Here is a 23,834-nt window from a genome sequence, read left to right as displayed (position 1 = left end):
TTCACTTATTCCAAATGCAGCCGATCAACCAAGCCATGTCTGGTGTCTGATGTCTTCATCTTTGGTTGTTCATTGAAGTTTCAAGGCTAAAGAAGCAAAGACTGGAGCAAGTTTAAACTCCACCAATTAGCACCAGGCAAACTGTTCATCATCAATCATCACACACTTCCCTCAAACCAAGTTGAGCTGTTAAGCCACCTCTAATAGACTTGTTTGTGTGGTTTCTGACACTGTACAATGTAAAATATAGGTTTATGGCTGTTATAAGCTAGACAGTAGTGCGTCCTGCTATGATGTATGGTTTGGAGACTGTGGCTCTGTCTAAAAGACAGGAGGCTGAGCTGGAGGTGGCGGAGATGAAGATGGTGAGATTTTCATTGGGAGTGACGAGGATGGACAAGATTAGAAATGAGCAGATCAGAGGGACAGTGAAGGTGGAGCAGTTTGGAGATAAAGCCAGAGAGGCCAGGTTGAGATGGTTTGGACATGTGTTGAGGAGGAATAGTGGATATATTGGTCAAAGAATGTTGGAGATGGAGCTGCCGGGTAGAAGGAGAAGAGGTAGACCTCAGAGAAGGTTTATGGATGTAGTGAAGGTGGAAATGGAGATGGTTGGTGTGAAAGTAGAAGAGGCAATGGATAGGGCAAGATGGAGGCAGATGACCCGCTGTGGCGACCCCTAAAGGGAGCAGCCAAGAGAAGAAGAAGAAGAAGAAGATATGCTTAAAAAATATGAAAAGTCATTTACAAGCTTCAAATACGTTTAATGTGTTATGTATTAATGTAACAATTTAATGTGTTACGTTTAATGTAACAATTTCCATGTGCACCACCATTAGAACATACTATTGGAAATTCTACAGAACTACTAACAGACATTAGCATAATCATCTAGGTGTTTTTCTGTCAAATCTTACTGACCAAGTCTTGACATTCATGGTCTGAACTGATGGCCTAGCTTTAATAGTGTGGTTGGTTTGCCTTGTGGGGTTCAATCCCCCAGCAGGGCAAGCACCCTACACTAGACCAATAAGGGTCCTTGGGAAAGACTCCTAACACCACCTTGGCCTACCTGTGTAAAATGATCAAATTGTAATTCACTGTGGATAAGAGCGTCAGCCAATGCCATAAATGTAATAGTCACAGCTCACCACTGCAGAAATTTTTTGCAAGCTTTTCTAGCTATACTTACATTCATTTGTCACAGAAGTATAAAGGCTTTAACAGGGCTGGTGGAACTACAGTGGCAAGAGGGCATTTGCCCCACTACTGGGCAATGCCCCAAAACTTTCTGAGTTCAGGATGTGAGAAAAACCCCTCCGTTTTCTCTAAACTGCATGAAGCACTGACCAGCACAAACTGAGCAAGTAAAACTGAGCGCCAAAGCCAATCAGAATGTCCATTTCAGCTGAGGTGTTTTCAGACCTGCCGTGGTGGGTGCAGACCTGTTTAACTTTTTCCTTAGTTTGTGGTGGTGTGTTAGTGTGTGTTGTGCTGGTCTGAGTGCATCAGACACAGCGGTGTCGACTCTATTAGACACACCTGTATTGTTGGTCCACCCTGTAGATGTAAAGTCAGAGAGTTAGCTCATCTGCTGCTGCACAGTTTGTGTTGGTCATCCTCTAGTCCTTCATCAGTGGTCACAGGACACTCCCCACAGGACGCTGGATATTTTTGGTTTGTGGACCATTCTCAGTCCAGCAGTGACACTGAGGTGTTTGAAAACTCCAGCAGCACTGCTGTGTCTGATCCACTCGTACTGGTCGTACACACGTACTCACCTGAGAATGATCCACCACCCAAATAATACCTGCTTTGTGAGGGTCCATGGGGGTCCTAACCACTGAAGAACAGCGCAAAAAGGGGCTAACAAAGTATGCAGAGAATCTCTACATTTTACATACAACACAGAGTGAGATCTGTCATCATATTGTAAGCATTTTTATAACTAGTAGTTCAGAATGGAGTGGTTGTGCATGCATGTGTCTTGTAACTGAGTGTTGAACTGAAACACTCAAAGACTTTCCGTCCATGTGGCAGAGCAGAGTTCAAGTTCAGCACAGTGAAGAACTTGTTGGGTTACTTTTTCCGCAATCTAATTATGTCAAAATCGCATGTTGCGTGAAGAAATTTGATCTGTTCTGTCATCACAGCCCTTAACAAGGTGTTTATCATAGAATCTAATAGCAATTAAAACATATTTTAACATGCAGCCTTATAAACAATGAATACTTCACAACAGATACTAAGTAAAAATGTCTGTTTTTAAGAAGGCTTAAGGCCTTCATGCAAAATTCATTCTTTAAGACAGCTGCAACTGCCATGTAGCTATGCGATGTACTTTTGTGCAATGCAGTTTGAGGCAAGCATGCAATTATTTATGCACACAGTTTACACGCAATTCACAAGGATCTCTACATATTTAAAATGAAAGAACCACAGAAGCAAACCCTATTAACATGCCCAAAGTGTGTTGAGAAAACAATCCCCTCATCATTACACCACCTTTTTTCACTGTCCAGTTTTGGTGAGTGTGCACCCACTGCAGCCTCAGGTTTCTGTTCTTGGCTGACAGAATGGGACCTGATGTGGTTCCCTGCTGTTGTAGCCAAACTAGTTGCCTGCATTGTTGATCAGGGAAAAACCTGTGTTCAAAATTTTTTACATTTATTTTTTGGCGAAACCATCACATCGCACCAACTCTGCTGTGAGCTGGAAGGCCTGAGAAAGCTTTAGAAAATTTCAGCTGCCTCCAAAACACTGCTCTGCTCTACATCTTACAAGCGCACTAAGGGGTCCACCCAGTTTCTCAGACTGGGAGACTGATCTGTAGAAAAACCAAGTCGATTATGAACCCAGCACAAACACACCTGGTCTGCAGAAAGCCAGCTGCCCTTAGAATGCTCAGAAATCTGGATGGAAACATTTCTTTCATGATCATGATCTCCAGCAAATAGAAAAATGTGCTAGAAGAACAATAACCTCTCCATCTCTCATCCCCCAAGAGTAAAGCAAGCAGAGGCACATCGAAAGACAGAAGGCCAAATAACAGTTCAGCGTTTCACACATTCATCATGCCTTCTGGGCTTGTTTGATTACGGCCATTGAATTAATATGATTTTTGAAATGGTGTGAATAACTCTCCTGGGATATGATAGCTACATGACCATCACTGGCTCTGGCATGAGCTGCTTGACTGCTGGTACCATAATTAAATCTGCGCTAGAGAGAGAGAGAGAGAGAGAGAGAGAGAGAGAGAGAGAGAGAGAGAGAGAGAGAGAGAGAGAGATAGATGGTGGAGGGGCAAAGTATGAAAGGCTCGGCAGGTGGAAATCCTGCAGTTAATCTGCCACAACAAATTATATTTGCATACATCACCATAACTAATCAGAGCAAAATTCATAGACAACACCACGCCATTGGCTGCCTGCCTTTTTTTTTAGTGTCGCATGTAGAGCTGTGTTGAAAATATATTATTGTTATTATTATTATTCATTAATGAAACTGGAAATCCTACAGGATCACTGACAAACAATTACTGCCAAAGCAAGTAGTATAAAAATGTTATTCCAGATGATCTTGCTCAATCTGGCAACTATTAACAAGACTTTTTAATGTGTTTTTGATTTATCACCAACTCTTAAAAGGTCAGCTCTAGTCAGTGAGTGAGAGGGTTAGAGGGTTACATTCTATATGACTACATTTTTCAAGTCACACAAAAAAATGCTTTATCCTTCAGCATTTGCTAACTCAGCTGTGTCATTCTTAAGCCATCACGCTATTTAATATGTTTCTGCTCCAGATGGACAGCTTGCTAACCAACACACTGTCATTTATTCTCAGAAATGAATACAGTAGTGAGACTAGCTAACCAGAAGGAAAAGAAATTGGATTGTACTGGATGGTTAAAATCATGATGATTAAAATCAACATTATCACCTCAATTTCAGCTTTGACACAAGCAGTAAGGAACGCAGTTTTATTACTGATATGACCATGGAATAGACAGGAAAGGACTATTTGGCAGACACGAGAAAGATTAATCATAAATCTGTGTTTTTACATAACATGCAGATTATCTTGCTTTATTTAACATTTCAAGATTTTTGTATACAGAATTTTTCAAGCATTTGTTGCAGTCCTAATTCAAGGTAGCTGCATGGCTTGCTTCACAAGTGTTGATGCTTTGTAGTGTATTGAGCTTAAAAACACCCAATATTTATGTGATAGGAAAAAATGGGCTTAGTTAGCTGCTTGGCTATGTTTTGAAACACAGGTATTTCATGCGGAAAACCTGCACTCTAACAGTAAAGTAAGTAAGTAAAGACAGTAAGTAAAGTTAGTAAGTAACTCACTCACTGAGTAGCATAAACTCTCCTCAAAGGGGTGCCATTAAGAGTCAAATGTCTTGATTTTTTTCAAAGAGCATTGCTTCCTATCACTGGCACTGTGTTCTTGTTTTGCCTGGTGTGCTGTTCTGCCATATCATATTGTTTTGTGATGCTTATATCATAAGCAAAAAACATTTTGAAAAAGCATTAAAGAACACTTCCAAAAATGAATGTTTTTCATGATATACACTCACTTATAACTTTATTAGGAACACTATGCTAATAGCGGGTAGGGTCTTCCTTTGTTCTCAAAACAGCCTCATTCCTTAATGGCACTGATTCCACAAGATGGTAGAAACATTACTTTGAGCTTCTGGTCTGTGTTGATGTGATTTCATCATAAAATTCAGATTTTTCAGTTGCAAATATCCTGTTCTACCACATCCTACAGGTGTTCTACTGGACTCAGATCTAGTAACTGGCAGGGTCACTGAAGAACACTGAACTCATTGTCTTGTTCATGAAACCAGTTTGAGATGACTTTCGTTTTGTGACATTGTGCACTATCATGCTGGAAGTAGCCATCAGATGATGGGTAAATCGTGGCCATGAAGAGATGCACATGGCCAGCCACAATGCTCAAATAAGCTGTGGCTTTCAATCGATGATAGATTGGTATTAACATGCCCAAAGTGTGTTGAGAAAACAATCCCCTCATCATTACACAACCTTTTTCCACTGTCCAGTTTTGGTGAGTCTGCACCCACTGCAGCTTCAGCTTTCTGTTCTTGGCTGACAGAAGTGGGGCCTGATGTGGTCCCCAGGTGTTGCTGTTGTAGCCCATCTGCCTCAAGATATGATGTGTTGTGCACTCTGAAATGCTTTTCTGCTCAACACAATTGAACAGAGTGGTTATCTCAGTCATTGTAACCTTTCTGTCAACTTGAACAAGTCTGGCCATTCTCTACTGACCTCAACAGAACTGTCCCTCACTGGATGATTTTTTTTCTTTATGGCACCATTCTGAGTAAACTGTAGAGACAATGGTGTGAGAAAATCCCAGCTCAGCAGTTACAGAAATCAACCAGCCCATCTGACTCCAACAATCATGCCATAATCAAAATAACTGGGTCTGAGTCCACCCACTTTTATTAGAGAAAGAATGTTTTTTTTCCATTAACATCAGCTGTCATTCTTATAAAAAAAAAACTCTTCATATCCAACACCGTTTCAATATACGTAGATTGTTTGGAATTAAATCTTACGATTATCCAATAGAGTGAAAGAAACTCTGTCGTCTGTGGGTAATATCAGCAAAAATGTACATTAGATTACAAAAACAAATGTATAACTGTTAATAAAACCATTTTACACTTCATAATTAAGTAAGGTAACGTTTTATAGGTTAACAATAGATTTTAAGAACCAGCCAAAATCAATCTGAGTATTTATTTTTATTGTACAAAATAAACTGAACCAAATCAAACCAAACCAACTCAAACCACAAATGAACAATATATAGACAAACCTATGTCATTATTTCTTTGCCCAGCAAAAACATTGCTAAACTCTACAAGGCATTTTTATTGGGCAGAGGAAGTGCAGAAAACACTTACCTTTTAATACAAATCAAACACAACGGCCCTAACATCCTTAGTAAGTTTAACTGCATTGAGAAAAGAGGTTTGATTGAAAAGAAAAAGGCTTCTGTCTGAGCTCAGTGGAAGCTTGACCTCTTGACGTTAACATAATGCTTTAACGACATGCATAGCAACATGCTTACACTAGGAAGAGGGAAAATGAAATGAAAATGAACTCTGCGATACATTTGCACACATCCTAAGGACTCACAATCTGTCGCTGCTCTTTGTGGCCAATGGGTAAATTGTTTGTAAAGGTCAATTTTCTCTCTGTTCAAGCATGCAAACTTGCGGTTCTCAATTACAGGGGCCAAATGGAAATGTGTTGTAAACAATATTTATGAAGGTCAGTGTATCAGCAGAAGCACCAATTATGCGTTGCTGTATGAAGGGGAAAAGTGCATCTGAATGGTGCCAAAGTGCTTGGAAATGAGACATTGTTCAACTCTTTGGTGCTTTGAAATTAAACTGGGCTGAATCGTGCTTCCTTTAAAGGCGGGTCAGCGAAAAAGTGACTCTGCAGAACCTGCTTTCTGTGTTCAGGATCAAAATGCAAGACAAACAGCTTTGGCTTAGTGATATAAGACGAATGTCAATGCAAGTAACTATGAGTGATGGTAAGTTTTTGAAAGCTCTACAGCAAAAATAGCCGTTTTTGTACTCTGTGTAAGCAGTGTGAAACCGCATCAGCAGCGACAGACGCGTTGGTAATTAATCTCTGCGCCGCAGCATTGTGGGCTTATATTTGAAGGCAGGAGCTTTCAGGGCATCTGCGGTGCTACTGTTTCTGAGCTGGATGTGGGTGGCGTTTGATTATGCCCTTTCAGTCTAATATAAGGCAATTTTAATTTTGCACAGCAGTGATGTCACACAGCAGGGGGTCCGTGACAAAGTGCCGACCGGGGGCAGGTTTCTGCTCATCCAGCACTTCTATGCCTTCTTTTTGCTCTCTCTTCCCCTTCCCTACCTTTTTGTCCTTCCTTTTCACCCTCATTTTGTCTCATTTCTTCTTTATTCTTTCCCTTTTCTCTGCCTTTTTTCTGTCCTTGCCTCCCTCCTTTGCTCTCTCTCGCTCGCTCTGTTTTAGGTTGTAAATCTCTGACTTAATTACAGTTCGCTTTGATTAGTTAGTAAATGATTCACTGCATCATGCAAATCTGAGATTCCATCACGATTCCCTTTAATATGATTCACTAGACCCAATTCTGAATTATTTTTTAAAAAACTCAATAAACTGAATACACGAATGTAAGCAGAGGGATGTTCTAGTAGTGGAGTAGAGACAATAAAAACAATGTCAAGCTGATTTTTATTACACTTGAAAACAGCTATTACACCATTACACTTGAAAACAGCTTTAGCATTGGGTCATAATGCCAACATAATACACCTATTTGATTCTAGTAGCATGTTAGCGCTAACTAATGGTGATTTACATGAACATTTTTTGGCTATTCAAAATTAAACATGGGCCCAATCCCATTTTTTATTTTTACCCCTACCCCTTGTTTTCGAGTGTCACCATAACCCATTGAGGTTACAACAGGTATTGGTTGAAATCTTCTCACTGAAATGGGACCCTCAAATAAATAAAAAAAAACAAAAAAACAGCTACTAGCCCTGCTCTGTAGGTGACCCTGCCTGTCTTCAGTAACAGTAGAGGAGGGTAAAGTTCAGCTCCTCACTGCTGGGCTTTAGTTACATTTAGGGCATCATATATGCCTTCAATGAGGGGGGCTATTATGTGTTATCACCCACCGTTAATTCTTCAGTGATATGAAACTGAAGTCAGATATTCACCAGTTGCTTGTTCGAATATTCCTGTTCCACCTTAAATGGTGCAGCAGTTATATTCTGGTGCTTCAGGCTTCAGAACTGCTGGAATATTTAAGGTGGAATGGGAAAGTTAGCTAGCTAGCTACTAAGACATTAGCATGCTATTAGCAATTGTTTTGCTTTTTATGAAAAAAAAACCAACCATAATACACTGAAATAATGACGTTAAACTAAGATAATACAGTGGTTATCATCATTTTTTAACAGAGAAAATTCTCACATTGGTGGGTTTATTTGGTCTCTTGTTCAGCCATTTTGCTAGATTTTTTTCTCATAACTCTGTTTGGAGTCTCTGAAAAACCTCAGTTTGGAGGGTCATGTAGCCCCAACACTTCTCCCTACATCTCTATCTCAACAAGTATTGGGACATCCTACACCTAGACATGAACACGCAAAACAGAGGGCTAAGGGCTCAATGGTAGGGGCGAGCTGTGAAATAGGATTTGGCCTTAGACATGAAAAGGTTGTAAAAGACATTTTATGCTTTATTTACAACAGATATATCAACGTATATTTTACTCGTTTGGAACGCTGGCACAAAGGGAATGCTATTTTTTCTTTCCTAATACTGTATTTGACTGAAGCTATGCATAACTTCAGAAGATCTGGAATTATTATAATTTTTTTTATTTTTCATAAAATTGCCCTGACTCATTGGGAATCAAAATTATTGTTTGATTCCACTATGGCTTTGTAATGCTTAGTGGCTAGTCTAACACATCAGTTAAGGGGGAAAGCTGACTTGGTTGTATCTACCTAAATACAATGAAGTAAATAAATCTGATTGGATAGTTTTTCTTTTGGGCAGTTCAAGAAGTCAACCTTTTGTTTCACAAACTACAAAACATGAACAGTAAAGGAAGAATATAACTGCAAAATGTGCAGAGTTTCAATTCAACAATGACCCAAAATATACAAGCCCTGAGGTTTCATCATAATCAATTATAAAATTTCTGAAAACTTCACATTGGAACCACCACTTTCATACTGATGCATTAGGATGCATTTTATATTCCCCTTAATGAGAATGAGCCTTCTTCTGGGAAATGATTGATTACTAGGCCTGGCAATGATATAAAGTACTTGGTGCTATATTTATATCCAATGCTAGACTGAGGTTCAAAGTCAAAATTCTGTTTTCTGTTGACTTCCCCAGTTATAAGCAAACACATTGTTTGCTAATTTACCCATAGGGCAAAGAGAGAGATGGTGAACAAAGAAAGACCCTATTCTGTCTTCTAAGAGGATGTTGAGGCATTAGGGTTAAGGCTAGAGTCACCCACACCACTATATTTGGTATACAATAAGACAATGACTGATCTTGAACCTGAGACATTTGACTGATCACACTACTCCTGATGTTATGGCACTACTCACACTCAAAAATTACTACCTGGAGCTCACACTTCAGATATAAAGCTGAGAACTGAATACCAGGCCTATTAATGTGGTGAAAAATCTAATTTACACAATGTCTCTTTACCCTAAGCAGAGTCAAGACATTGTTTTGTGTCAATATGTCGTAAGTGATTTAGAAGATTCTTTTTTAGAAAACATTCCTATGTTTTCAGGACTCCATGCTCCCCAGGCCTGAGGTTCCATGTTTGTTATTCTGCAAACAGCACTAAATTCCCAGGGCCCAATATTCCCTCACTGAATTTTCTAGGAAATAACTCAAAATTACCATGGCCTTACCTTTCCTAAATCATGTTTCCGCAACAAGGAAAAAAAATAAAAATACGACTAAATAAAGACCAGCTAAAATGTGATTTTGGACATGCTGCTTCCAAACAGGTTCCCTTATTAAAACACATTGTGTTTGTACATTTCAGTCAACAAGAGTAAGAATCCATTCAGTGATTATTTGTCACTCATGACTTTTTTAAACTTAATAATAACAGCATCGTAAAACTTAAAAAAGTTAGCAACCATGCTAACAAAGGAATCTTTGAGTACATTCTCAATGACATCTAGCTTCCATTTTAGTATAGTTTATAAAATGCCCTCATTAATGTTTCCTCACCATTTCACCTTGGGGAAACCCTCAATGCCATTTTACTGGACGTCCATTATTGCATTAGCTCAAATTACTCCTTGGAGCAAGAATTTAGTCAACACACATATACAGTTAGCTGTTGTAGGAAGAAAATCTCATATCTCTAAAATGGTAACTTTACAGGAGAAGGAAAAAACCTACTTTACTTTTAATGTAAGTCAATGGAACCAGAGTTATTTCAGGTCATTTTTTGTCATTTTGTTTAGTCCATTCATCCTGAAATCTACACACGGTCTAAAGGATACCAGGTAATTTCAAATTAAGTCAAAAACTGAAAAATGTCAAAAAATGAGATACGACAAATAAGGGCAATGGATCATCTTTTTGGAATATTTTATTTAGATTTTAAAAGTTATAAACATAATACAAATAACAAACACAAATGAACATGCATTGTTGAACATTTATATGAAAAAAAGAGAAAAAATGGAGAGATACGAGAGTTTCAATTATATTTATTTATGCCTGTATACATTCTCTCTGGTCCAGTGGAATGTCTTTAATGTAATCAATAAATGGTTGCCAGGTCTTATAAAATACTTTGCTATTATTATTTAATTGATAGGTTATTGTTTCTAAGGGTACACAACTCTTGATTTCAGAAAGCCACATCCCAATAGGAATTCGAGCGTCTGCTTTCCATTTTAGCGCAATACATTTTTTAGCAATGATTACCATCATTTCTAAAAGCCATAGAGCATATTCATTTCTGAAATCTGCATTAGTGTAGTTTCCCAGAAGACAAATTTCTGGGTCTACTGGAAAGGCCTTTTCATTTATCTCTGATATTGTATTGCAGACGTTTTGCCAGAAATCAATCACTTTAGGACATGTCCAGGTGCAATGCAAAGAAGTTCCTTCAGCAGAGCCACATCGAAAACAGAGGGGTGAAATGTTGGGGTTAAATCTATGCAATTTAGATGGAGTAGCATAAAGCTGGTGAATAAAATTATACTGAATTAATCTATATCTAGATGTAACACTATCTTTACACAGATCACTCCACAATATATATGTGTTTGATATGATTTTCTGAAGTGGCTGATCTGAATGAAAGAACCTTTCCATCGGCGTCACTGTGGGTAGATTCCATTTGTGTTTACTATTAGTTCTGATGAAGTCTCGTAGCTGTAAGTAACAAAAAAAGATGTATTGCTTAAATTATATTCCTGTTTAATCTGTTCAACAGACATAAAGACTCCTTGCTTGTAGCAATGTTCTAAATGATGAATTCCTTTTTTGGGCCACTCACTAAAATGTTTGTTTTGAAGGAACTGTGGAAGTAATCCATTTCTCCATAGAGGTGTTTTACATGAGAGAAATCCTTTGTGTCCAAATAATTGTTAAAGCTTTCCCCATGTTTGCACTAGGTGGAGAATCATGGGGTTATCTGTTGCCTCTTTGACTAACTTTATATGCCATTTATATATTAGGTCTATAGGGGTGTCCTCTTTTATTTCTAATTTTTCAATATTTAGCCATGAAGGATGGGGGCCCCTATCAAATATCTGGGCTAAAAATCTAGCTTGGGTGGACCAGAAGTAAAGTTTAAAATTAGGAAGTCGTAATCCTCCTTGAATATAGTCCAAGTCCATAAGTTTATTTAAGCTGATCCTCGGAGTTTTACCACGCCATATAAATTGCCTAATCAGTCTATTAAGAGAGGTAAAAAAAGATGTTGGTACTTGAATAGAGAGTGACTGAAACATGTACAGAAATTTGGGCAAAATGTTCATTTTAATTACATTAATTCTACCAAGTAGTGTGAGTGGGAGGTCTTCACCTTCTCCAGCAGGGCAAGAAGATTGAGATCATATAGATTTTTTAGATTGCTATCTACTAGAATGCCTAGGTATTTAAAATGTGTAGGTGTACACTTAAAAGGAAACTTATGACTTATATAATTTTTTTTATAATTGAATATAGAAAGTGGCATGATTTCAGTTTTATCAACATTAACTTTATATCCACTAAAAGCACTATATGATTGCAACAAATCCTGCAAATAAGAAAGAGACATTTCTGGATTAGTTAAAAATAAAATAATATTGTCCGGAAAAAGTGATATCTTATGGATGTTTGAACCAATCTTATATCCTTGAATCTGAGGATTAGTTCTGATAGCTTCAACTAGCGGCTTGATACACAGGACAAAAATCCGCATCCCCTAAATAAAGAAATTGAATTTGAGGTGACTCCATTAGTTGTTATCATAGTTTTGGGGGATCTGTAGATCAATCGAATCAAATCAACGAAAGCATCACCAAAGCCAAATTTCTCAGGAGCTTTAAATAAATATGGCCACTTGACACGGTCGAAGGCCTTTTCAGCGCTGAGAGTAACAGCCACTCCTGGTATATTGTTAAATTTGGCAACATGTATTATATTAAAATATATGAATCCTTCTTAATTTATTTGAGGAAAACCGCCTAATAATAAAGCCTGTTTGATCAGGATTAACTAATAGCAGAAGATAAGATTCAAGTCTATTGGCAATCATTTTAGTAACCAGTTTGTAATCTGTATTGAGAAGTAAAATCGGCCTGTAGGAGGCACACTGTAATGGATCCTACCCCTTCTTATAAATAACAGATATGATAGCATTAGAGAAAGATTCTGGAAAACGTTTCTCCTTCCTTGCTTGCTCAAGTACCTCCATCAAAAGTGGAATAAGGATATCCTGAAACACTTTATACAATTCAGGAGGAAATCCATCCTCACCTGGTGATTTATTGGATGGAAGTGATTGCACAGCTTTTTTTAAACTCGGAGATAGAGAAAGGTTTATCTTCCTCCTTTAAACTTGATAAGTTAACTGAAGAAAGAAATGGATCCATTTCTATCGAGCTACCTGCTAACTGAGAATTATACAGATCAATGTAATTTATCAGTAGGGTTATATGTTATCATATTACCAGACACTAATCAGATGAGAATACTCTAAGTTGCCGTGCTAAAACTTTGTGTGCTTTCTCTCCAAGCTCGTAATAGCGTTGTTTTGATCTTATAATAGATTTCTCTGCTTGATAAGTGTTCAATGTATTATATTTCAGTTTCTCATTGACTAATTCCTTATATAGATCTTTAGTTGGTGTTGATATATTTATTCTAATGTGGTAATTTTTGATTCAAGTGATTGTATATCTGCATTATATTTTTTTGTCAAGCCCTTTGTATAGGAAATACATTGGCCTTTCAGGTAGGCTTTCAAAGCATCCCATAGGATAAAGCTGTCAGTGGAAGATGGTTTATTGGTCATAATAAAAAAAAATATATATATATATATATATATTTGTTCTCTAATAAATGTACAGAATGCAGGATGTTTCAGAAGTGAAGGGTTAAGTCTCCACCTATATGTCCCTCTAATCTTGTCTGACATAAAGAGTAATAATACCAGTGGAGAGTGATCACTTAATATCTTGGGGAGGTATTCAATATCTAGTGTCCTGTGAAACAGCTGAGAAGACACCAAGAAATAGTCAATGCATGTATATGTACCATGTGGGTGTGAATAGAAAGAATACTCTCTATCTCTCAATCAAGTTAAGATCTTTCATAAAAGTTTTAGTCAATCTGGCTGATTTGCTAAGGGGAGAAGGATTAGTAGAGGACCTATCTAGTATGGTGTCCAGACAAAAATTCAAATCTCGCCCTAATAAAATATGTCCTGAGCATTGTGCAATTTGAAGTAAAGTATTCTGCATAAATAAGTGATCATCATGCAATCATCATCTTTAAACCAGACAAAGCAACTATTCATAAGGTTTATGTATGCCATGTTCAGACTCTAACCATGACCCTAGCAACCCTTCCATAGGTCTCCCTAATGTATCAAATTGAGGACTGATGTGAAATAAAAAGAGCTAAGAGGACGTGAAGCCCTGACAACATAGAACACTGGGAACATCCGCTACATTAGCCTTGTAGCCTCTCCTGACTTCGCCCTAAGCCAAACACTCTGGGCATCACTGATAGACGGGGTAGCCCATTGTTCGAAGGCAACAGGGTGCAGCTACTGCTTTCAGAAGAAGCCAAGCTCACTGGGATACCACTGATGGGAAGATAAAAAGGGATTACTTAAACCTAAGGTCCAATGTATTGTTTGTTTTTATGAACAAGACACATGGCTTACAGAGCAACAAGTCAATGATAAAAAAAAAAACTGGTAAAAACATTTTAGACTTGCTATACATGTTACGAAATGAAACATAAGGCCAACATCTGGGATGCATCATTGCATGCATGTTAAACTAGAGTAAACAATTGTTTTCAAACTTCATTGCCTAAACACTCAAACTAACAGGCACCAAACCTAAAGATTTGATTTTAATACTTTAGCAAGGCAAATATCACATCATTTATAGTGAAAAGTAGCAAATGCAAGCCTATAAAATGATTTTTATGCAACAATGAAAAACATGCACAGAGCAACCATTTTACAAAGCTTCACTAATGTCTCAAGTTACACTACTATTAACCTTTAACTCCGCAAACTCTGACATTCAACACATTTTGACGTAAATAAGGATGATCGAGTACGTTTGGCATAAAGACAAAAAAAAAGATGACAAAAAAATGCAAGTGGACTCAAACCATCAGTATAAAATGTTGTGAATCCTGAAATGACCACCTGTAAATATGGACATTTGTAGATCTACCCTAAGAATGAGTCATGGCAGTGCAACACTGCTTGCCAAAACCAGCTTGGCACAGTTGTTATTCTCTGTCTCATTCTGCTATTCAAGCTAAAACAAAAGGCTGTGTTTGGCACCAGCGCTGGATCATGTGGACACGAGCACCTATAGGGATGAAACCACGGTCCGTCTTTCTTCTGATTCTGAATACCGTGCACTTTTAATTCTGCAGAATGCTGCACGGCTGGGTGCTCCTGAATGAACACGAGCACATCCAAGAAGATAAGCGCTCCAGTCTTTCAGCTGTAAATGGGTTAACACTCACTGCCTCAGAGATGCTGTTGATCTAACGCTTTTCATACTCTGCAGTGAGGAGGTGGCTGGCCTGGCTATGACACGGTTTTGTCAGGCTAAAATGTTCATTTGAAGCATGAGTAGACACACGCTGGCCGATCACGTCAATGAGGGAATTGTAGCGCCTTTCCCCAGAGACACGTCAACGGGCACGCTGGCCATGTTTATTAGTGTAAGCTATGGGGGCCTCACGCCATGAAAAGGACAGATCAAAGTCGCCCTTCTCTTTGAAAAATGAAAGGCACTTGTTGGAAAAGAAAAAGAGGTGATACCAGGACATCTGATGCTAAATGTGTACACTGTGTGCACAATTATTAGGCAAGTCTTATTTTTATTAATGACCAACTACAGTGCTCTCGGTTAATCCAAAATGTTAATAAACCTCAAACATAAATGTTTAAGAAAAATAAAGTGAAGTTTTGGCTTTCGTAGGAGAATATCAATATGTGCACATTTATTGGGCAACTATAATGGTGCAGAATTATTACGCAGCTAAATGAAAAACACTCATTTTCCCAAAAAATGAGTGACCAATATGTTCAATGTTATTGAAGAGACCCTTCTTTTCAATAACAGTGATAAGCCTTCCATTCATGGAGTCAGTTTCTTGATCTGTTGACGATCAACTTTTTGTGCAGCAGCAACCACAGCCTCCCAGACCCTGATCAGAGAGGTGTACTGTTTTCCTTCACTATAAATCTCCCATTTAAGAATTGCCCACAAGTTCTCAATTGGGATCAGGTCAGGTGAGGAAGGGGGCCATGTCATAAGTTTTTCATCTTTAATGCCTTTACTGGCTAGCCATGCAGAGGAGTACTTGGATGCATGCGATGGAGCATTGTCCTGCATAAAAATCATTGTCTTTTGGAAAGATGCAGATTCTTCCTGTATCACTGCTTAAAGAAAGTGTCTTCTAAAAACTGGCAGTAGGCTTGGGAGTTGATTTTGAGCCCATCTTCAACCCGAAAAGGTCCAACCAGCTCATCTTTAATAATACCAGCCCATACCAGTACCCCACCTCCACCTTGCTGACATCTGACTCGAAGTGGAGCTCTGTCCCGTTACTGATCCAGCCACGAGCCCATCCATCTGGTCCGTCAAGAATCACTCATATTTAATCAGTCCATAAAACCTTTGAACAATCTGTCAAGATTCTTCTTGGACCAGTCTAGACACTTCAGCTTATATGTCTTGTTCAGTGGTGGTCGGGTTTCAGCCTTCCTTACCTTGGCCATGTCTCTGAGCGCTGAACATCTTGTACTTCTTGATACTCCAGCTAGGTTGCAGTTCTGGAATATGACAGAATTGGAAGATAATGGGTTCCTGGTAGCTTCATGCTTGATTCTTCTCAAATCCTTGGCAGTTATTTTGCGTCTTTTTTTCTCAGCACGTTTCGTGCGACCCTGTTGACTATTTGCAACAAAACGTTGAATGATAGTTCTGTGATCACGCCCCAATATCTTAGCAATTTCAAGATTTTTAACTTTTCAGAGTCAGTTCAATCTCTTTTTTGGCCCATTTTGCCTAAAGAAAAAAGCTGCCTAATAATTATGTACACCTTGATATAGGGTGTTGACCTCCTTAGGCCACACCCTCCCTCATTACACAGATACACATCACCTGCTATGCTTAAATCCATTAAGCATTCAAGTTTATCCAGCTTGGAGTTAGAAAATATGCCTAAAAATGATAATATGGTCAAAATACTCACTTGCCTAATAATTGTGCACACAATGTATAAGAGAGAGAGTCACCAACACAGATACTCTACTGTTCTAGTTATACAAATACAGTGATGCTAGATTGATTTGAGCTAGAGATGAGCGATATGGCAAAAAAAAAAGCAAAAATATTGGGGAATTTAAAGCAGATTCATGATTGACAAAAAGTATCAGGATATTTTTTCTGAAGCTTTTCTAAGGTTAGAACACATAAAAAGAGAACTAGTAGTGCTCAGAAACTGTGAATACAATAATTTGCATTCAACATTTTACTTAATGCAGTACACTAAATGTAACAGATAGAACTAATTATGCTCTCAGTAATGCTTGCATTTCTTCAGTGTTCATTATTGTATTCATTATAATAACATATCGCCGAATTTCCCATCACCAATTTGCAAAATATAACAATGTGAAAAACTTTGTCACCAACATGATACCAATTTTAAGGACATACAAATTCTGATAACGAAAAAAATCAGGAGTTCACTTCAGTAGTTTTAAATTAAACAGTGCTTTATTGGTTAATATGATTGCAAGTCAAAAGTAAATTGACAACAAATTCTGTTTTTCTGATTTTGGCGCTACATTCTTTGTTGGGACTTTGTGGATATCACCTCCAAATCTGACCTGCTTAAATCTGTCACCAGAGGAGTTACGCTACATGCATGTGCACACCAACCTCAGTGAAAGGGATCAGAATGTTCTATATAAACTATATGAAAAGATGGCTTCCTTTATTGTTAGAGATATTTTCTGAGTGACCGTGCAATTTCATTCAAAATGCAATTATCAAAGAATTGGTGAACATTTATTTTGCTTAATCTGATAAAACATGATTTACATTCCTGTTTGTGTGTTTTCTTGTTCTAAAAAAGTTAATCAATTTTTTTTGTCAATACTCATAAACTATGAACCCTGATAAATCCGTGAAACCATAAATGCACACGAATCAAGACTGAAGATGTGCAAACATCTAGCAGTTAAACAGATGAACTACAACAGCACTGAAACGACTTTTTTACACCATGGATTCACCATGGATTTCCATGGATTCACCTTCCATTCCTGCCCATCAACTCAAAGCCACTACATTTCACTTATTCAGACAGACCTCTTTTCCCAATCTATGTAAGTACTCTCCAAACACTTCTTTAGATAGCAGCCAGAGCTGCTGTGTCTCGTTTGTCTGGCAGAAGAGTGAAGTTACAAGCCTATAAACACTTGGCATTCAGTTTATGCCGATCTGCTGCAGTAGAAGAGTCCTGAGTATGTTTGCTGTCGTTTTATTCTTTGTAATGAGCTGTAATTAGACAAATGAAGGGTTAAGGGCAGAATGGAAAACTTATAGGAAGTCATATTTAACCTCATCTAGTTAGCTTCTGCATGGGAGTTTAACTAGTATTACATAAACATCTATTAGTCCCACAACACGGAAATTTCACCTCTGCATTTCAAACTATCCGTGCAGTGAAACATCACATACACACTAGGGGCAGTGAGCACACTTGCACGCAGCGGTGGGCAGCCCTATTCTCAGCACCCAGGGAGCAGTTGGGGGTTAGGTGTCTTCCTCTAGGGCAATTCAGTCAGATACTGTTGGCTCAGGGGATTGAATATATATATTCATCCATCCATCCATCCATTTTCCAAGCCGCTTCTCCGTCAGGGTCGCGGGGGGGTGCTGGAGCCTATCCCAGCAGTCATATATATATATATATATATATATTCAATATATTGAATATATATATATATATATAAATAATCAGTCCAGGAGGAACGTCCTTAACTTATTCCCTGCGCATGTAACAATCCCTTCATCTTTGAAAAGCACTACCAGTGTTAATTCTTGTTTGATGCGCTTTCTGACTTTTTTTTTTTTTTTTTTTGGCAGCACAGTGTGTTTTTTTTTTTTTTCCACCTCATTACTAGAACCTGGCAGTGCAGGTCACTAACCGGATTCTGCCATGTTTTATGAACAGACAGAGATGGGGTTGGAGAAGATCTTGACGATAAAATGACGGATAGAGGGTCAGAGTAAACACAGACAAGCCTTTAGCCCTGTCCTGCAGTTTCCAAACAGGGCTTCAGGCATATATTAATGCCATTGCTAAAACAAATATTTATTGATTATATTCTACAAATTTTCCAGGTTATTTATGCCAGAATATAGTACTTTAATGATGTCTGTATATAATCGTATTTATCAGACTCGCTCCAGAGGTTAGACCGAATACCAGATACGAAAGGTTTTTCCTGAACTGGAAAAATCTGCTTTTCCCCCGATGTTTTACTATTAGTATCTTATTTTCATTATTTTATTATTTATTTGTTTGTTTGTTTGTTTGTTTGGGCGGCATGGTGGCGTGGTGGGTAGCGCTGTCGCAAAAACTGGGAGGGCCTGGGTTCGATTCCCCGACCGGGCGACCAGGGTCCTCTCTGTGTGGAGTTTGCATGTTCTCCTAAGAACATAAGATTATCAGTCCCCTGTTCTGTATCAACTTGGCAACACTGTAAATGAGGGCCACCCTCAATGATTAAATAATGGTTGATTGATTGATTGATTTATAGTAGTATTAAAAGAAATAAATTGAAAAATGTACATTTAACATTAGATGACTGTACAGCCCAAGCCCTAATTTGTAAAATGGAACACATTTAATGTAATAGTGTTCAGATAATGTTGAGCATGATTTCAGATGGACAAGAATCTTGCTCGTGTTACTATTGCTATCCAGTGCGGACCAGAGGAGGATGGGTTTCTCTTTTGAGTTTTGGTTCCTCAAGGTTTATTCTTCTTGCTCTTATGGAGTTTTTCCTTGCCACTGTCACCACTGGCGATGCTTAGGGGGGCTTGGACTTTCTGTTAAGCTGCATTGCCTCAATGCTTGTTGTGAGAAGTGTTATATAAATAAACTTGACAAGAATGACACAGAGCATAATACAACCACATGCAGAGCTTATACTTGGGTATCCAGACGATATTACAACAGAAAAACTAGCATCATAATTGCCCTCATTATAGTGTTCATTATTGGCAGATAATTGTGGCAGATACTTGTGGTTTGGCACTACGAATCTCTGTGGTCTATGGAAAAAAATGGAACTGGTGCATTTCCACAGGATGGTAAGTCTAATTTGTTTCTTTTGGCAGCTGCTTGCCCATCATAGTTTATGGAATACACCAAGTATTTGCTGCTCACTAACATTACGGCTGGTGGGGTGGAATGGAAGCGGGCCAGGGTGTAATGTATGGCCTTAGGAGGGTGATCTCTTCTAACAAGCTGTCACGAGGCACAGTAAGAATGGGAAGCTTCTGAACCTTCTTGTCATGAAGCTGCCTATTGATTTCCCAGTCCCTGTCACCTCCTCTTCCTTGTTCTCCATATCAGCATCTTATCCACCCTCGTCAATTCACTCACGACACATGAATTATAGCTAATCAATGTGCCCTGCTGTATTCTAAATGGGAAAATAGATTTTCCTTTGTTGTTCCTCTGCGGATGATGTGAAAAAATGAAATAAATAACGTTTTCTGAGACAGCTAAGGTCCTTAAAATGGTGAATAGGGTTATGTGACAGAGTTTTTATCTTTTTGCCATCTTCTTTTTTTCCTACCTTAATGGCAGCAGTAAATTGTAAAAGACAGCTGGTCTCAGTAAAATTGACGTAATTTACACGACTGTTAAAAACCCGAGCCATGGCTTTCTGTGAGACAAAAAAAAACAAAAAAAAAAAACAGAGTTTTCGGTTGGAAGACAGGAAAGAGATTAAAATCTGTTGACTTTTTTTCTCTCTGCTCTGACTTGGTCCTCTCGTTTTCTTCTTAGCACTCAATCTGTAATGTGAGACACATCTACAGGAATCGATATTCATCCATTCTCAGCAATATGGAGGAAAAGAGAGAAGACAGATGGGCTATTCAACGTGAATCTGCTTTTCTCATTTGGGTACTCATCTGTCAGTCTAAGGAAGTACTGAATACAGTATGTCCAGAAAAGAATTTCTCTCAATTCCATTCAGTGATCCTGCTAAGGATACAGCTGCATGTGAGACAGCTGAGATAATAAACATCAACAAGCTTTCTGTTTTGCTTTTATAACCCAAGTTAGCTCAAGGCACGGTGCCTCACTCTCACATTAATACTTCTCTTGCAAACAACCACAGACACTTGTTTTCATATACACCAATACATCTGTTCTCGTGGTCACTTTGGGAGGCCGTGTAAATCCGACAAGGCCTTCTCCCTCTGCCTCCATCCAAATTGAGCTGTTCTACAGTTCAGAGGCGTGTTTCAAGGACTCCTGGTGTCTCTGTTTTTGGTGGTCAAAGGGAGTAGAGCTCATGAACGGTGAGAGAAGCACCCCTGCGCAATTTTATACAGCGCTGCCACGTCTCCGAGGCTCAAATCCACAGTCGCATCCTCCTGCTTGTCTGCTGCGAGAGGGAGGGCTCTCACGAGAGAAGCGAGATCAGAAGAGTCCCTTCTGCCTGTAGCCTTCAAAGCCTGGCCTGCAAACTAGCCTGAGTCTAGAAGTTCAGCTTCTCAGAATTTCAAAACAAAGAGAGGCAAAAATAGGTCCAACAGGGAAAGGATGGTAGGCACAATACACAAGCTGCGGGCAGAATACTGAAACCCACGGTTCTTGTGTTGTTCCCATCCCTTTTTCTGTAGTTTTTCCCTCCCCCAAACTAAAACTCCCAGGGTGGTGGATACTTTCTCCACTCAAACTGGTTTCCCTGGCAGAGGGTTTTTTGGGGGATTGATCCCTCTACAAAGGATGATTCAGGCATCTCTGGCCAAGATAGGAGACTGTGGTACTCGTGAAAGCAAACATGCTGACCATCAGTGAGAAACATGGCCTACCTCTTCAATCAAAGACACCAGATGAAAAGTCGCAAGCTAAATGTTGACGTTACACAGAGGAGCTGTTTGCATCCATTAACGTAAAGGCCAACTGCATGGCTGCACGACTCTCAGTAGCTAGTTACTTGACAGAGATTTTACTGGGGCACTTTAGATGCTTGAACTAATGTTACTGATTATGTACCACAAATATTTACAGACATAAAAAGTGCTTTCAGATTATCCCTTCATATATAAAATAATATGCAAAAGTCAGAGACCATTTTTTACTTATTAATTTTCCAGTGAAAACAGATAATAACATTAATTTTTCAGAAGATATTTCTGCGGAAATTAGATGCAAAATAATCTACTTGTGTACGTTACAGAGTAAATGAGACACCTAACAACCATGCCAGACCTGATAGACCATCATATAAACAGTAGTTAAAGCTCCACTCTTGCTTTAAAGCTGAAAGAAAAAAAAAAATACAGATGTTTCTGCCCATCCTTCCACTGTAAGAAGACAACAACACTATGGGTCTGAAAGGATGTGGCTGCTGTCGGAAGAAAACCCTGCATCTCCATGTTTGTTGTTTTTTAGTTTTTGACACAATTTGAAGATGCCTGTTGCTCTTTACATTGTATGCAAATTTTATGGTGATTGGACTAAAGGAAATGATCCAAAATGACTTGGAAAAAAGTCTGGTTCCATTGACTTACATTAAAAGTAAAGTATGTTTTAACTTTCTCCTGTAAAGTTACCATTTTGGAGATACAGGGGTTTCTTCCAACAAAAGTGATAAGTAGCTGTCAAGAAGTTGTTACTGACAAAAATAAACAGACGAAAAAGAGGGAAAGTTGCCAAATCAAACAAAGAAGCTGCTGGTGCTCTCAGAACAATGGACTGACCACCCCAGAGTCCAGACCTCTACAGTACTGAATGTTCCTCTTTAAAAACTGAATGTAAACCTTGTGAAAAGAATATTAAGCTATAATAAAGGTGAAGGGTGGACACAGTAAATACTGAACTGTTAAAAATGATATTTAGTTTTTATTTCTACTACCCCAGGTTGTAAATAAAGGCTTGACTGGTATGTAACTCAGTTTGAGCGCTGTCTTGAGTGAAAAGCCTCAGAAATAAAGCTTAATTCATTCAGATCTGACCTCTTACTGAGCATGAATGGAGTGCCCGATCAGGCGCAGGAGATTGCCCCATGCCAATAAGAGGAAAGGATCCTTGAGCTTCCAACAGCGTGATAAATGGCCACTATTCGTTATGCAGAGACATGGGTAAGCTCTGCATCCCAATGCCTTCTGCAGGGGACTTTCCTTTGTCTCACTGACAGACTACCATTCCCCGCCAAGGAGAACACAGCAAGGTTAAAGCCAGGGAGGAAGCAAGGACGCCAAAACTGGAACAGGTTGTTCATGGGAAGTCTTGGCAAAGTGGAAATAGAGGTGGAAACTTTCAGAAACTTGGCAGAAACCCACATCTATTCCTACGGAGTTACACTCAAGCCTGTTCAGTTTCTTTATTTCAAGCATAGCCACTTCGGCACAGATGTAAGAGTGCATGCTCGTTGCTCCTGGAAGCGGGGGGGCCCATCTATCTCACAGCTACCCATCAGCACTACCACACACACATCCATCTCACCAGACTCCATTTCGAGACAATAGCAGAGACCCAACTAATGACCCAAACTGGGCTTTGGCAAGGATTTGCAGAAAACGCCTCAGACTCGAAAACACACAATTCTAATGTGATGGGATTCAAATGCATGAGGCTCACTGACAGTACAGATGCATTCTGGCTGCAAGCATTATGTGGATTATGAAAACTGCTGAAGTAAATCTGTATTATTTTATTATAGCTATAATACCCTTTAATATTTGTATGATGTTCATGTTCATGTGTTCATCCCGACTGACTGCAGAACACTTCAGGAAGCACAGGAGGCAATACAGCTTCTGTTGTTTCACTACATCAAAAACTGTACTTCTTTCAGTGCTTTTTTAGTTAACACAGCTGGAAGGCGCCAGGGTTCATCCAACTCAAACTTCTTAGTTTAGTCAAAAGTTCTCCTAAGCTTCCATTTTTAGCACTTCAGCTTGATTAGACAAACAATATAGATTATTTTTTTAACTCAATTCCTAAACTTGCTGGGACCTTGTCTTCTCTGTGGCATCCAGTGTTTGGACCCACAATCTCTCTCTTGACAGTTACACCACTCGAGTCGCTGAAGTTGACAATGTTTCTACAGAAATGTACGAGTGATAATTGTTCACAGTGTTGGGGATGGGAAAACATTGTTTTAAGATATTTTCGAGGAAAGCTTTTAGCCTAAAATACATATTTTCAAACAATGTCATGGCAATGAGGTTCATAAGAGGGTTTTATGAGGCAAAATCT

The 23,834-nt window shown here is 38.8% G+C and overlaps 1 protein-coding gene across 3 annotated transcripts in view; it reads right to left on the bottom strand.

Annotated features, from left to right (window-relative positions):
- cntn5 (contactin 5) overlaps window positions 1–23,834 on the bottom strand; it is a 356,151-nt gene that overhangs the window by 150,081 nt on the left and 182,236 nt on the right. The window lies entirely within an intron of this gene.

The sequence above is a fragment of the Pygocentrus nattereri genome, chromosome 7 (assembly GCF_015220715.1).
Source record: "Pygocentrus nattereri isolate fPygNat1 chromosome 7, fPygNat1.pri, whole genome shotgun sequence".
Lineage (NCBI taxonomy): Eukaryota > Metazoa > Chordata > Actinopteri > Characiformes > Serrasalmidae > Pygocentrus > Pygocentrus nattereri.
This window is presented reverse-complemented; position numbering and strand designations above follow the sequence as displayed.